Consider the following 14,441-nt stretch of genomic DNA (forward strand, 5'->3'; position numbering starts at 1 on the left):
CAGCAATAGCAACTGTGGCAACAGCAACCGTGATGCCATTCCAGCGATGCCAACCGTCGTAAGTTCAAATTAATTGCATGCAATTCGGTGGCTTTAAGCTTCACGCAGCTTCAAGTCCCTTCACTTTGCATTTTAAGCGCGCGAGGCTTTGGCTTTAGGCAAGGGATTTGCCCAAGAGGCAGACGAAGGGCGAAGGACGAAGGGCGACTGATTCTCAGTCCCCCGTCCATTGGCATTTGGCATAAACTCTAGATAAAAATGTAATTTCAACGCTCAGAGTACATAAGTAATTGTAAATATGCAGTCATCGTCATACATAAAACTGCTGTCGCCCCCTTTCTTGCTCTAATGAGCATTAAAGCCTCTGTCCCTGTCTCCGTCTCCGTTTCCGTCTCTGACTTGACTTTGGTTCTCTCGGCGCTATTAAATGGAGCACGAATGCTCTGCTCTTCTTACTGCTGTTGCATTTGCATAAATTGAAATTGTAAAATGACCAAAATTGTCGCAGCAGGCATTTAAGAGAGAGAGAGAGAGGACTATATAAATCGAGAGGGTTCTCAACTAGCAGATACCCTTTATTTGATAAAGTTTGTGCTCTAGTTGTCTACAGAAACGTTAACAAAGATTGTGCAGTCAAACTTTTTTGAGTGAAGAAATTTAACATTAATGTAGAAGTTTTGGTATGGGCAAAAACGCCTATTTACTACAGGACTTTGTTGGTTTGCTGTACCATACTTTAAATATAACATATCAAGGTATCGAATATATGTAGCATTTTCTATATTTCAGTATTTTTGTAGTATAATATTTAATATAATTTAGAATTAAAGCCGCATTGTGGTATATTTTGAAAGCAATACTATATAAATATACCAAATATAGTCTTCGGTATATTTGTAGCATTTTTGCGGCATATTAAGTTGGTATAATTTAAAATTACTACCACACTGTTTATACTAAATACAGACTCATGTATATTTTTAGTGTTTTTATGGTATACTTTCGGTATATTTTTAGAGAAATATGGGTAGCGGGTATTTCACAGTAGAGCACACTTTGCTATAGCTTTCTTAATTGTTTAAAATTGAAAATGTTTCAACTTTTACGATTGATTTGTTAGGTTGACATATTGCTTATTCGAGTCTATTTTGTATTAGCCTAGCGAATCTATAAAAATTGCTTTCTTTGATTTCTTCTAAGTGACAAACACACCATAAATTCGTGTATACTCTCAGTGCAATTCTGTTTGGGGTACTGGGTATAATCAGTGACAGATAGCATTGGCATATTCTGGCTTTCAATTTAATTGGTTTGCATTTTAAATTAAATGAAATTTGTTTGAGGCAAAGCATTAATTTTGGCTTTTTGTGTTCGGTATGCACTTTATTCATCTGCAACGCCCCCCAAAAACACACACACACACCCTTCACACACACCACAGACACACACACGCTGGGGGACAGCGGCAGACAGGCAATCATTTGGCAATCAATTTACGAGTAGTGTACAACAAATTCCCAACGCTTTGATTTTTTGATTAGTTTTTTATTGATTTATGTGAGGCTCTGTCGAATGTTTGAATTCAATTCCAAATCGAACTAAATTCCCACACAGACTACGGAAGGAGAGTGAGAATGAGAAAAGGAGAAAGTGAGAGTTTCGCCGTGCATTAATGTGTTAAACTTTGTTATTGTTTTGTTTAACTCTCATCTTTTTGGTTTTCGGTCTCTCTGCGGCTGCTGCTGCTATCTCATACCATGGGCCATTTAATGCGGCGTATGCGCAATATCTGACCCACACACACAGACACACGGACTCACTCAAGAGTTGTGGGCTAGAAACGGAAGCACTAAACCAAACATCAAAATAAACAGCACACTTAATCGTGTATAAATGTTTATATTTACCCTGTAGGCGCTTTTTCGTTGCCTCTCCTCGAAATCAACATCAACATCGGCATAGTTTTATGTCTCAATCGAAACGTTTGCGAGAGCCAAATAAAAATAATCAGCAAGTCAATACAACTCAGCCCAAGACAAACCCGAGAAATCGTTGTCAGTCTACGGAAGAAATGCTTAAATCTCATGTGTATAAACAGGCAGAGAGAGAGAGAGAGAGAGAGAGAGGGAGACGCACACATATTTGATGAAGTTGTTGGTGCGTTTTTATGGCATCGATATGATATGGTGATTAAGTGGTTAGTTCCATAAAAGCCAACGGGGCGTATGCTTGTTTAAGTGGTATCAATGAAATTGTTGTTGGACGCGTGCGATTCCATTTCGAAGAAGGTGTAGAATCTGCTTAAAGAGATCGCCCCGACAGACCGACAGACGGACATCTGTTTATGCTATGCAGAGCAAACTGTGCACATAAAGTGCTTAAAGTGTGTGGCCAACTAAGTTTTGTTGATGAGGCCGTCGTCGGATATGACTTTGAAATATCAATGAAACGAGGAATATGACGACTGTTATGGAAAATGTTAGAGCACGAAATGGTTGCTTAGGAAATGAATCTCTGTCTGTTGAATGTCAATGAATGTGACATCAAAATAGTTTGGGGAAGTGCTAAAAATCTTTGCTAGATTTAAGGAATTGAGTCAGCTGTTGATCATGGGAATATTTTAGACGGATTTTGTAGCACATTCATAGTATGGAAAGGAAGCATATAAATGTCTGTTTTGGCAATGAATCTCTGTCTGTTGAATGTCAATGAAAGTGTCATTAAAGTACATCGGGGAAGTTTTAAAAATATTGATAGATTTAAGAAATTGAATAAGCTGTTGATCATGGGAATATTTTATATGGATTTTATAGCAAATTCCTAGCATAGAAAGAATGCATATTAATGTGGAAAGCAATTTCCAACGCAGTTTATGAAGCATTATTTCCGTTGCTGAACTCAGCTGAAGAATGCTGCAACTATAAACACTTGGTAATGATTCACGCTACACTTAAATAGCGCTTAAAATATATAACTCTGCATTTTTGCATTTTCTATCTGCATTTTTATCGCGTGGCCCCTTGTACAACAATTATTGCGTATACGCAGCGTTTTCATTGAAAGTTGCCACAGCAAACAGCAAACTTTCAACTCATTAAAAACTTTGTTTACACAGTTTGTGTGAGGTGTGTGCAGCAGGTAATTATCTTAAATGTGAGCTGTTTTATTTTTTATTCATGGGGTGCATTGAGGTGACATTTTAATATATTAAAGCAAATAGTTGCATTGAAGCCAAAAAGTAGTGAAAGCAATTTGCTTTAATAAACTCCAAGCCCCAGTCCAGAGACTGTTCACTGCTTGCTGTTTGTTGCCTGCAGTGTGCTCAGCTGGTGACAGACACTGTGGCGACAATCGAGGGGTGCAACGCTGCTTGACTGCGGTCTAATTTGGAACTTGTTTGTCTAAGCTATAAGCACAATAAATCCAGCTTTGGATCATAAGTTTTGTCAGCACTAAAAGAGGAGGGAATCTAAATTGTGGCCAGCTGATAAAGCCAAAACAAGTCCAGGCGGTTTTTAGTTGCTGCAATAACAAGTGCAACCTTTGCCTTTGCACAATTGCAATCGGAGAAGGGGAAAAAAAGGAAAGCCCACGGGAACACTCAGAGTGCTTACTAACTTATGGTTGTGTTTGCTGGTTATCTGTGTATGTGTTGCTACCCCATCATCATCATCATCGTCATCATCAAGAGCAACGTCATCGTCATCGTCAGCTCGTGCAAACACTTGACTTTTCCCTCCCCTCCCTCTCATTCACATTCTCGTTGTCGTTCTCGTTCTCGTTCACATTCTCATTCTGTTTCTCTGTATTTGCCTTGCCATTTGCTGGAGCAAATTTTCTTGATTGCCCTGGCATTGGCATTGGCATTTTCGCCTGTTTTCTTGTTTTCTTTTCTGTGTGACTCTTGTGCTTATGCGTTGTCATCTCGCTTTCTCCTTTTTTTCGGCACTTTTCCCTCCCGCCTCGCCTTGACAGTGATTTTGACATTTCACGCGCATTTATGTCGTTCCATCTTTATTTTTATTATTTTTGTTTTTACAAAAAACAGCCAAAAAACAACCAAAAAAAAGGTCAACAGTCGTTTTGCATACACAATCAACACACTCAGCACACTCGCATCCTTAAGCAAAGGACCTTAACTAGCAGCACACGCGCGCTGTCCAGTTGCTCCCTTGTGGCGCATTTGTGTTCAAGTAAATTGATTCACATTCCATCCTAGCCTGGCCCCAAGAATAGCATTTCACTCAGCAAAAATAATTATGAATGAACTGTCAGCTCAGCTGTTTGCTGTTAACTCGCTGTTAAACGCTGCTCTTTGAATTAACAGCACTCGAAATGCGGCACAGCCAGAAGCTGCACAGCTGTTGGTCGCTTGTTTTCAGTTTTCAGTCTCAGTCGAACCACAGACGTTGAGACGAGAGCACACGCGACGCGCATGTTCAAAAAAGAATATATTTTGTTGAAAGAAATTGTCGAGCGAAAGTCGGAAACGAAAACACGAAGCACATTCGCTCACACGTTGCGTATACGCGCCGTGCGCCGTGGTCAGCATAGACACACTACATCAGTGCATTTGAGTAAATAAAATGGTCAGTTCTCGACAGCAATAGCAACAGCGACTTTATTATGACAGCTAAAATAACAAATAAACTGTTTGTTTGATCAACAAGCGAAAATATTCAATTACCACGAAATTAACTCAATCAAATGCCTGACCAAATGAATTCGATTGCTTAACGTTTAACCAACTATAACGAGAATATTTTAATACAATCCAAAATGCAAACGAATTGCGGAAATTGCAAATCGAATTCACTCGGAATGTAACGCACAAGTATAAACTCGTTTGCTATATAATAAATTTATATAAATTTGATCAGACTTTGCCGAATGTCACATTTGAGGGGAATTGCATTAGATCAACGCCTTTTTAAATTCCACTTTTCCCCTTCTGTGTTCAGCTTCTGTGCCCTCAAGGCACGTGAAATCCATATTGATGGTTCGCTGGCATCGTCAACGTCGTTGTCTTCTTCCTGTTGGCACTCAGTTCTTTGTTTGATTTGCATATTGCTACCTGTCTGAGCTGCGACACAAGTAAACAGGGCAACAACACAAAAAGAAGACTTCAACGAGCAGCAGCAAGACAACAAAACGTGATAAAATAAGCGGAAAAATAGCTGACAAGCAACGCACAACCTTCCCCCACTTCCTCCCCTCCACTTCTGCTCTCTATAAAAAAATGCGAAATAAAAACATTTGCTGTACAGAACAAAGAAAATTATCTGACCAGCGGCCTGAGGCGTGCCTCTTCGGCTCTGTCTGCGTCTCTTCCTACGCCTACACAGCTTTCCCTTCTCTCTTCTTCTTAGCTGTGTCTGCCTTTGTTTGAGCCTCGGTCACTGTCGCGTTTTCCCTCCCCCGCTCTCCCCTGAGGTGCCTGTGACAAGTGACAGTTTTGTTTGTTTGCCACCGCCCCGAAGGGGGCCTGAGCTATATTCTCCGAGGAGTGCTGGTCACCTAATTTGGCCAATGCTTTTATTGTTTGCCCATGCCACGAGGCTCGCTCTCTGCTATTATGCCATAGCGTAGCGCGTATTCTCGCTTCATTCTGTTTACACGCACTTTTAACGTGTGTTTATTCGTGGATAACGTAAACTAATTGAGCTATTCACTTGGCCAACGCTGCGTATGCGCTATTTTGTCTACAACTATTCGCTAACTTTGCCTCAGGCCAGTCACGTTTGCACACTCGTCCCAAGCAATCAGCGAATGCCTTGAAATCGTACACAGAGAACTGAATTCACTTGCAATTGCAGCGGAGGAAAAGCGGGGAAATTCTAGTGAAACTTTGATCAAAGAAGAATGTATGCTCTTGCAGTGAAAAGTTCTGATGAATTTTCTATTTGTTCAAGGTGCAAGTCCTTACTCAATTGTGATTTGTTTTGTTTTATTCAATTATTCTGTTATTCATTATTCAAATGTGAATTTTTTATATTTTTATATCAATTACTTATGCGAGAAGGTCTAACTTTTGCTCGTTATAATCTGGCATTCAATTTTAAGGTATAAACAATAATGAGGAAATCATTTTGTCAACTTAAATACAAAATAATTTGTGCAAATATACATCTAGTATTAGAATCTGCAACTATATTTGTGTTGTTATATTAAATTGCAATTGCGGCGCAGCATAAGCTAGAAAATTCTAGTGAAATTTTGAAGAAGAACTGAATGCACTCACTTGCAATTGTAGCAAAGGAAAAGCTGGAAAAATCTAGTAAAATTTTGCTTAAAAAAGAATTTATACTCTTGGAGTAAAAAGTGCTAACATAAATTTCTATATTTTTGTGGTGGTTTAAAGTTTAGCAAGTCTTTTTTAAATGTGGTTTATTTGTATTTTTATTTTACTAACTTCAGCTTAAGAGACTCAGTTGTGTCTCAGCATTTAATTCTAAGCTGCACACAGTATTCAGTGAAATATTTTATAAAATGTGAAATAATCTATGCAGATATTCAGCTAGTAGCCGAATCTTTAATACTCGATTTTCAAATATTTGCTAACAATTCAATTAAATTAAATTATTAAATTTGAATTTCAAATATTTTCATGTTCATTCTGCGATTGCTAATAAAATGCATTGCAAGCTGAGCAACTCTTTGTGAGTGTAGTCAAAGAAATCATCGTTCACCTTCCCTTTGCGGACTTTCATTTGTCACTCGTCACCCCCTCTCTACCACACTTATAGTTGTCACTCTCAATGGCAACCATCAAGCCTGTTAGCTACTTGCTTGGTAGTCATCGTCGTCATCCTCAGCGCCCATCGTCAGCTGAGTGAGTGAGTGAGTTGCTTTCGTTGCCTTGCCTTGTGGCTGCAACTTGTTTACCTGGCCGTGTGTTTTAATGAAATGCAAATGCAAACAAGACGCCGCCGCCGCCGCCGCCTTCGTGGAAAGTTTCGCCCTTGCACTCGCATTCATATGAGGATGAATCGACAGCATGAAATTTGTTTTTTTGCTTCGCACTTAAGCAGCAATAATATTATTTTTGTGGTTTTTCCAATGATTTGCCAGCTGTCACACAATTGCAAGTGTAAAATGTAATTAAATTGAATCATTTTACAAGCTCGCTTGTGGCCCCATTAAATATGTATCTATCATCATTTGATTTCGTTTACGAGCAGCCTCCCAAAACACACATAAATAAATTGGCAAAATGTTACTTTATGACAGGTGCCCTGCGAGGTTTTTTCGTTGCTTCCAGCTTCGAGGCCATAAAAACAGATTTGTGCATAATTTGAAAAACGTTTTGCTTTAAGTTTACTGAATTTTGCAGACTTTGGCGAAGGGATTTCTATTGCATTAAACTTCAAGCTTGTCAGGTTAATGTCTCATTTTATGCCGCAGCTTAACTTTCCCTTCTCCACACATATGAAAAGTGTCATAAAAACAGTTTATGGACCTTGGTTGTGTGTAAAATTTAACACTTTTTATATGAAACAACCTTGTGGAAGCCCTTTGGGGAGCAACAAACGTAACTTTACTGCAAACCTTGAATGCATTTGAGTTGCTGTTGCAATTATTTACTATACATTCCATCACTTATTCAACTTGGTCTCTTTAGCATGCAATATATCTCGGCTAATTAGCTGCACTTCAGCTCTAATTCAAGGAGATTTCTTTACTTCTTTTCGAGCAACTTTTGCCACAAATTGCTGCCACACATTCATCTATTCATGAGTCGGTAACAAGCCAAGGACAAACGAGCGAGAGAAATGGCGATAAGGTGACAAAGAGGGAGAAAGAAAGAGAGAAAAGAGAGTGCAAAACCCTTTGGCAACATATCGCAACAACTTTTCGGCTTGACATGCTTCAGCTTCTAAGCTCCGATGAATAACTTGCAAATTTGTTTCTGAATGACCGAAAATAAAGTGAAAGTTTCTCTCTTCATTCTAACACACATACACACATAGATTGAGGGATATTGTTGGGGTCAGAAGAGAACACTTGAATTTAATTAAAGATGAGTTTACGTCATAAACTCTTAAGCTACTAAAGCTGCTTTTAATTACTGTTTGGCCAACTGCCCGACTGGCTAATGGCTTCAATTTCAAATTTGTGCGGCTTAAATCAAACTTAATTTTCAACTTTGCCAAATAAACTGTGGGCACATCTCAACAAAAACTTTAGCTAAATCTGGGGAACAAAAAAAAAAACAGAAAAAGAAAGGAACTCCGACCCTTAAGACAAAGTCAAAGCCGAGAGCTACTTATAAATATTATGAGTGTATTCATTCATTGATTTATGCTGATTTCTTTGATTACAATTTCCCCTCTTCATACGCTTGTTGTTCTCTGTTGTTGTTGTTGTTATTATTGTTATTGGTTTCCTTTTCACTTTGTTGGCTTATTGTGACGCTCGCCGCATTTTCATTAATTTATTGCAGCCAAGGGCAACTGATTTCAGTTTAATTCAATTTATTTCCCGATACAAACAGCGAGACAACAACCACAGCAAATAGTAATAATCATGGGAGGTAAAAGAGAATGAACGACTGTTGAACACCCTTTGGGAAATTGATTACAAGTTGTATAGGCCCACCTTAGTTTCTGCTTTTTAGAGGGTATGCTAAGAATTTCGTATTTATTTCATGCCTCCTTCACAGTTGCGCATACTCCGCTCTTCTGCTGCTTTTTACAGGATATACTAAAAACAATAACATTTCGTATTTATTTCATGTCCACAAATGTTGCGTTGGCGATGCTTTCGGGTGGCATTCGAGCCACACAAAGTCACTCAACTGCTTATCTGGCGAGTTCCATCGGAGGGAAAAACTAAGTCAAATCAAAGCCAAGTGTGCCTTCATCTTTCTGTGTGTGTGTGTGTGTGATTGTCGCCGTGTCGAGACACGCATTTGAAATGTATGCACGACAAATTCATTATAATTTTCGCCGCCCAGCTCCTGCTCAGGCTTTGATCCGTGCGTGCCAAGACATACGCCCCACGAATTTCCTCTTCAATTCCATGTTGTTGTTGATGTTTTTGTTGGCACGCGCACACACACAGATACACACACACACACATCGATACACCGACACACTCACTAGCAAAATGAAATCAGTTTAAATGCGCCCCAATGTGTCGTTTTTGGATTATGATTCCGAACGTTTCTCATTCGCTGTCGCACCACAGAAACCCAAACACTAAAGACATGTGCGAAAGAAAGAGGGAGAAAGACAGAGGTGGAATGTGTGTGCGTGTGTGTGCAAATGAGATGCCCAAGGCGCTGCAAAAATATGCCTTTTTCGCACACAATATGCCCCATGGTCATGGCCAGCATTCAACATAGTACAACCTACAACATTCAACATTCAGCTTTTTCTGTTCTTCTTCGCCTTTTAAAGCAACAGACCCTTCAAAGCAACAACAAGAACTACTTAGAACAAGTCAAGAGTGCTCAACTGTGAGTTACCCGATCCCCATTTTGAATAGAAACAAAACAGTGCGATATTAACTTTAAAATATACCAAATTAATATAACATACAAATTTTTAAATGTACCAAAGGCTACATTTGGTATATTGATATGGAACTACATTGAAAATTTAACACAGTGCGGTATTAATTTCGAAATATACCAATTTAGTATACCGCAAGAATACTAAATATATACCAAATGCTATATTTGGTATATTTACACAGTATTCAAAGTACAAAGTAAAGTAAATATACCAAATAGTATGCCTCAAAATACTAAAAATCTACCGAAGGCTATATTTGGTACATCGATATAATACTACATTGAAATTATATAACAATGATGTATTCATTTTAAATTATACCACAAAAATACCACCGAAAGCTTTATTTGGTATATTGGTATTATATCACATTCAAAATATTCCACAGAGTGCAAAATATACCAGATTGTTAGACAAAGCATCAAACCTACTTCTACTTATAATACCCTTCTACGCTATGGGTAGCGGGTATTACAACGGGAGGAGCAAAATTGAAGAGGAAAACTCCTTTCTATATTCTCCATTGACCGCCCATGTGTGTAAACGCTTTGCCTCTACGAGTGAGTGTATGAATGAATGAATGAGTGAGTGGAGAGTGAGTGTATATGTGAGTGAGTGAGTGCTGCAGGCATTAGACTTGTGCTCCTTGGCATTTTTATGGCACTTTAAGCTAACGTTGAGTAATGCCCTGCACACACACACACCACACACTTGCCCCTTTAACATACTCTCTCGCTCTTGCCTTTTGGCAGACGGTGGGAAATAAAAGTCAAGTGGCAGCTTGAGTGGGTCAGGCAAAGATGAAAAGTTGCCCGCGCCAGGTGCCGCTGAGAAATGTGAGCCACTGAGAGCATAAGCAAATATTCAACTTGCAAAATGTCTTTGAGTCAACTCTAAAACATTTCTTTGGAAAGATGATATGCGACAAGCTTATGATTAACAACTTGAATGTTGTTTTATGTTTTAAAGTTACTCCCAAAAGTATGCTATACATCTCTACGTTAATCAGCTTAAAAGTACTTAAAAACTCTTAAAAGTCTTGATTTTTGTTTTGAAATGAGTTCACGTTGAATTCGCTCATTACAATTGGCAACCGCAAGCTAAGATAATGGCTAAACCCAAGTTGATATCCGTTTCCCCTCGAGACGCGTCAGATTACAAATGATTCGGGCGCTCAGTCCCACATATTAAATGACTCTTAAATTTCCATATAAATATCATAAATCCAAGAGCGAAAAAACTTCGTTGTAATGCTGACCTTGATGGTCGATTAGTGGCACCTTTTGTCGACGACGAAACGTGGGAAAACGAAAGCGAATGCGAAAAGAGGCGCCCCACAAGCAGATGCAACTCTTTGGCAATGTCATAAATAACAAGTTTAAGTCTCGCTCAGCAGCTGCTCGCCATCTTCATCGCCATTTTGTATTGTTGGCAGAAGAGCGCGCGCTCAGTTCCGTCTCCGTTTCCGCTGCGGCTGCGGCTGCTTGTTTTCTTTCTTTCTTTTCTTTTTTTGCGCTTTCCCTTCGGCTGCTGCCTTTTCTTTTACTTTTTCTGAAGAAGTCGCGTCGCGTCGCGCATCTGATTTATGTGCCCGCTTTTTATATCATACGCGATGCCGTCAAAATAAATATCAAAAAGCAACAAATTGCGGCCATGCCACGGAACCTGAGCAGCGTCTAAAGAAGTGGGAAAGGAAATGAGGAGCTCAGGCAGCGCTGAGCTGCCTTTTCTCAAGTTCGCGCGTTGCGATGTCGCAGTTGGCGTTTAATTTTATGCCAGACGCTGCTGCGGCAAGGACACACACACAACACGTGCCCAGCTGGGACCAACCAAGGTGTCCACATTCTGCCTCTCAAGCTCTCTCTTTCTCTATGTGTTCTCTTCGTGTCCCAAAAGCCCCTTTGGCCTTTGTGCATAAATTTGAAATTGTTTGCCAGCATTTTCTGCCTCTTGTTGTTGCCGTCGTGTTGCGCGCGTTGCACACTTTTTGGCCACAGTGTCCTCGGCTTAATAAAGTCGCCTACTTAACGCAAACGACAATGAGTGTGTGTGCGAGCAAGGGAGAAGGATTGAGAGAGAGAGGAGAGAGTGCGTTGGCAGCATGTGTCACACATCCGCATCCGCATCCGGTGTTGGCATTGGCATTAGGCTACCTCTCACAGACGTTTGCTGTTTCCGGCCTCTGACTCTTTTATATCGTTTCTTTTATTTTGTTCTGCCCTCTTTTTTGCCTGCTCATTGTCGCCACTCTTACGAAACAAAAGTGAACCGAAAAAAACACACACAGCACACACACATAAAGGAAGAAAAGCAGTAAACGCTTTAGCTGCAATACGCTTCAATTGCTAATCCTTAATGGCTTTGCCTCCAGCTCAAGGCTTTCACAACTGAACTAACAATTTGTGTTGCGCTTTGAGAATTACAAAACTTTTCCACAAAAAAATAACTCAAAATAAAGAAACGCATGCACTTACCTTAAACTTTCGAATGTGGTTGCCACTAATCGTTACCTAAACAGATCCCTTGGCATTGCTATAAATAAACAAACGAAAAGAGTGGTAAATTATTTTGGGGGAGACAACTTTTATTTATAAACTTAAGCTTGAGACCTCGTTTGCATCTCTCTCTTTGACAGTTTGGAAGCCACAAAAGTTGTCTTACGCCCACACATATTTACACCTGACAACTGTAAAGGGAAGAAATAAAGTTTATACCAAAACAGCACATAAACATTTTGATGAAGTGCTAATTTGTTGTTGTTGGCTTACACATAAAAAATTAAAGCTCAAGTTGGCAAATGTTGTTGAATTAATCACACATTTGTCAAAATTATTCAAATGCCGCACAGCCACTCAGTGGGCGTCCCTCAATGAGTGTGAGTGCGAGTGTGAGTGTATGCGTGTGCACATTCACATTCACATTCGCATTCACATGACATGAATAGTTAATACAAATGATGCCAAATGAGTCACACTGACAGTTGTGACTGTCTCTCTCTTGTGGCTGTGTCGCTCTGCGGTGCCGCAGTCTCATTATACCCTGTAAATAAGATGCTGTCGAGTGGTTGCAACTAGAGTTCAAGTAATGAAGAAATGTTAAATCATATTTAAAAGCCTTTTTTCCCAAGTGTCGAATACATTCAACTGTGGCTTTCATACTTGTTTTATATAATCCATTCATTTCCTTTATGAAACATTCATAATTTTAAATTAAAATTAACGTAATATTACAAAAAAGTGGCGGAAAATTCTAGGGTATTCTCTAGCCTAACACTCTCCACTTTCTAATACAGCTAATGAGTTTTTGTCATGCCCACCAAATTGCCCAGATTCTGTGACGCTGCCTCTGACGTAGGCTGGCTCGTTGCGAGTTGCGAGTGGAGAGGCAAATCCTTTTTCTTGTTGCATGCAACTTGTTTGAGTTTCCGCTTGTTTTGTTGCCATTACAGGCAGGTTTATGAGACTTTTGCATGATGATAGCGCTTTGTTGTGCGCATACGAATACGAAAACGAATGCGAATATGAGTAGAGATGAGTGTACTTTGAGTGTAGCCGCTAGGCATTCACTTGACTTTGTCTGCTGTCGCTGACAACTCGCAGACAGAAAAGGGAAAAAGATTCGAGATCGAGAATTAACAGCGGCGAACAAAGTTGATGGCACGTGGCGTATACGTAATACGCAAATTGTTTTAAATTCACCATCATCAACAACATGAAGAGCAACAGCAACCAGTTGGCAGTGATTAAAGAGGCGACTGACTCTTATGGCATAATCATATTCGCATTAATATTTTACAAATGCTAAAAGCGATGCATTTAAATTTTTAATTTAAGTTTTTAATTACATTTCAGTGAAATGAGCAGCAGAAATCCTTTAATGGCTGTCGCGCCATCGCGTTCTTAATCCTTTCGAGCGGCATATTTTCCAGCGCGACTTAATGAGTCGCATTTCCATTACCATTTGCCATTTCCATGCGAAGCACGCAACTCGTCTCCGACAATAAACCTGAATGCCCTCCTCGCCTCTCTTGGCTCTGCCTTTTAACAGATGAGATACAAGCACTAAACAAAGTTTCTTATCAGCTGCCGCTGATGTTGTTGCTTCCCAGTTAATCACACTCAACGCGGCGCGGCGCGGCACAACATAATAATTCCCACTCCCATTTGTAATAAGCACTTGAGGAGCGGAAATAATTAAAATAAACTTCGCCTTAAAGCACAAGCACAACTCATTTCCGCTCATCACCTAAGTGCTGCTCATCACTTAATCAATTAAACGAGATTGCAAAGCTCAAGTGAAAACTTTACTCGACCTTTAATTGTATCTCTATCTCTATTGCAATCGCAATCACAATCGCAATCGCCATCGCAATCCATTGAAGAGCTAAAAAACTATGCCACTTGGCTTAAGAATTCAATTAGGAAAGCGACTTTTAAGTTTGTTTTCTCTCTCTATGCCGAAATAAGGTCAGCGAATTGAAATTGAAGCGGAAAGCAAGGAAAACTCAAGAAAACACGAAACAATCGCCCACAACAACTGCTTATAACTGTCTTTCCTGCAACGCGCAACTTGCAACTTGCAACAGAATTTACCTGCTGCATTATTTGTTTGCTTTTGTCTAGGCTCCGCGCAGCACTTTATTGCATTCACTTTGTGCAAAACTATCTGCAAACTCGGATTTTCTTTCTCTACACTCTCTGGCTTGACAAGAATTTATTACTCAGCAATTTATGCGACCTACTTGCGGTGGCTTTATGGTAACTTTGTCTGTCGCCAAGTTCAAGTTGATGTATTAAATAAATGTGACATGGAAAGCGTATTCAATCTTCGCTGGAACGTTAAGTAGCGCTCTTCTCTGCTCTTGTCTTCTCTTGTATTGTCTTCATAATGTAATTTCATCGTCTAATATGCAAACAAGCGCTG

The 14,441-nt window shown here is 39.6% G+C and overlaps 1 protein-coding gene across 1 annotated transcript in view; it reads left to right on the top strand.

Moving 5' to 3' along the window:
• Nucleotides 1-4,407: 4,407 nt before the first annotated feature.
• LOC133838526 (uncharacterized) overlaps nucleotides 4,408-14,441 on the top strand; it is a 34,097-nt gene continuing 24,063 nt past the window's right edge. Inside the window, exon 1 of the mRNA XM_062269656.1 lies at nucleotides 4,408-4,589. The gene's annotated coding sequence lies outside the window, so the exon portion shown is untranslated. The remainder of the gene's footprint in view (nucleotides 4,590-14,441) is intronic.

The sequence above is a fragment of the Drosophila sulfurigaster genome, chromosome 2L (genome assembly GCF_023558435.1).
Source record: "Drosophila sulfurigaster albostrigata strain 15112-1811.04 chromosome 2L, ASM2355843v2, whole genome shotgun sequence".
Classification (NCBI taxonomy): domain Eukaryota; kingdom Metazoa; phylum Arthropoda; class Insecta; order Diptera; family Drosophilidae; genus Drosophila; species Drosophila sulfurigaster.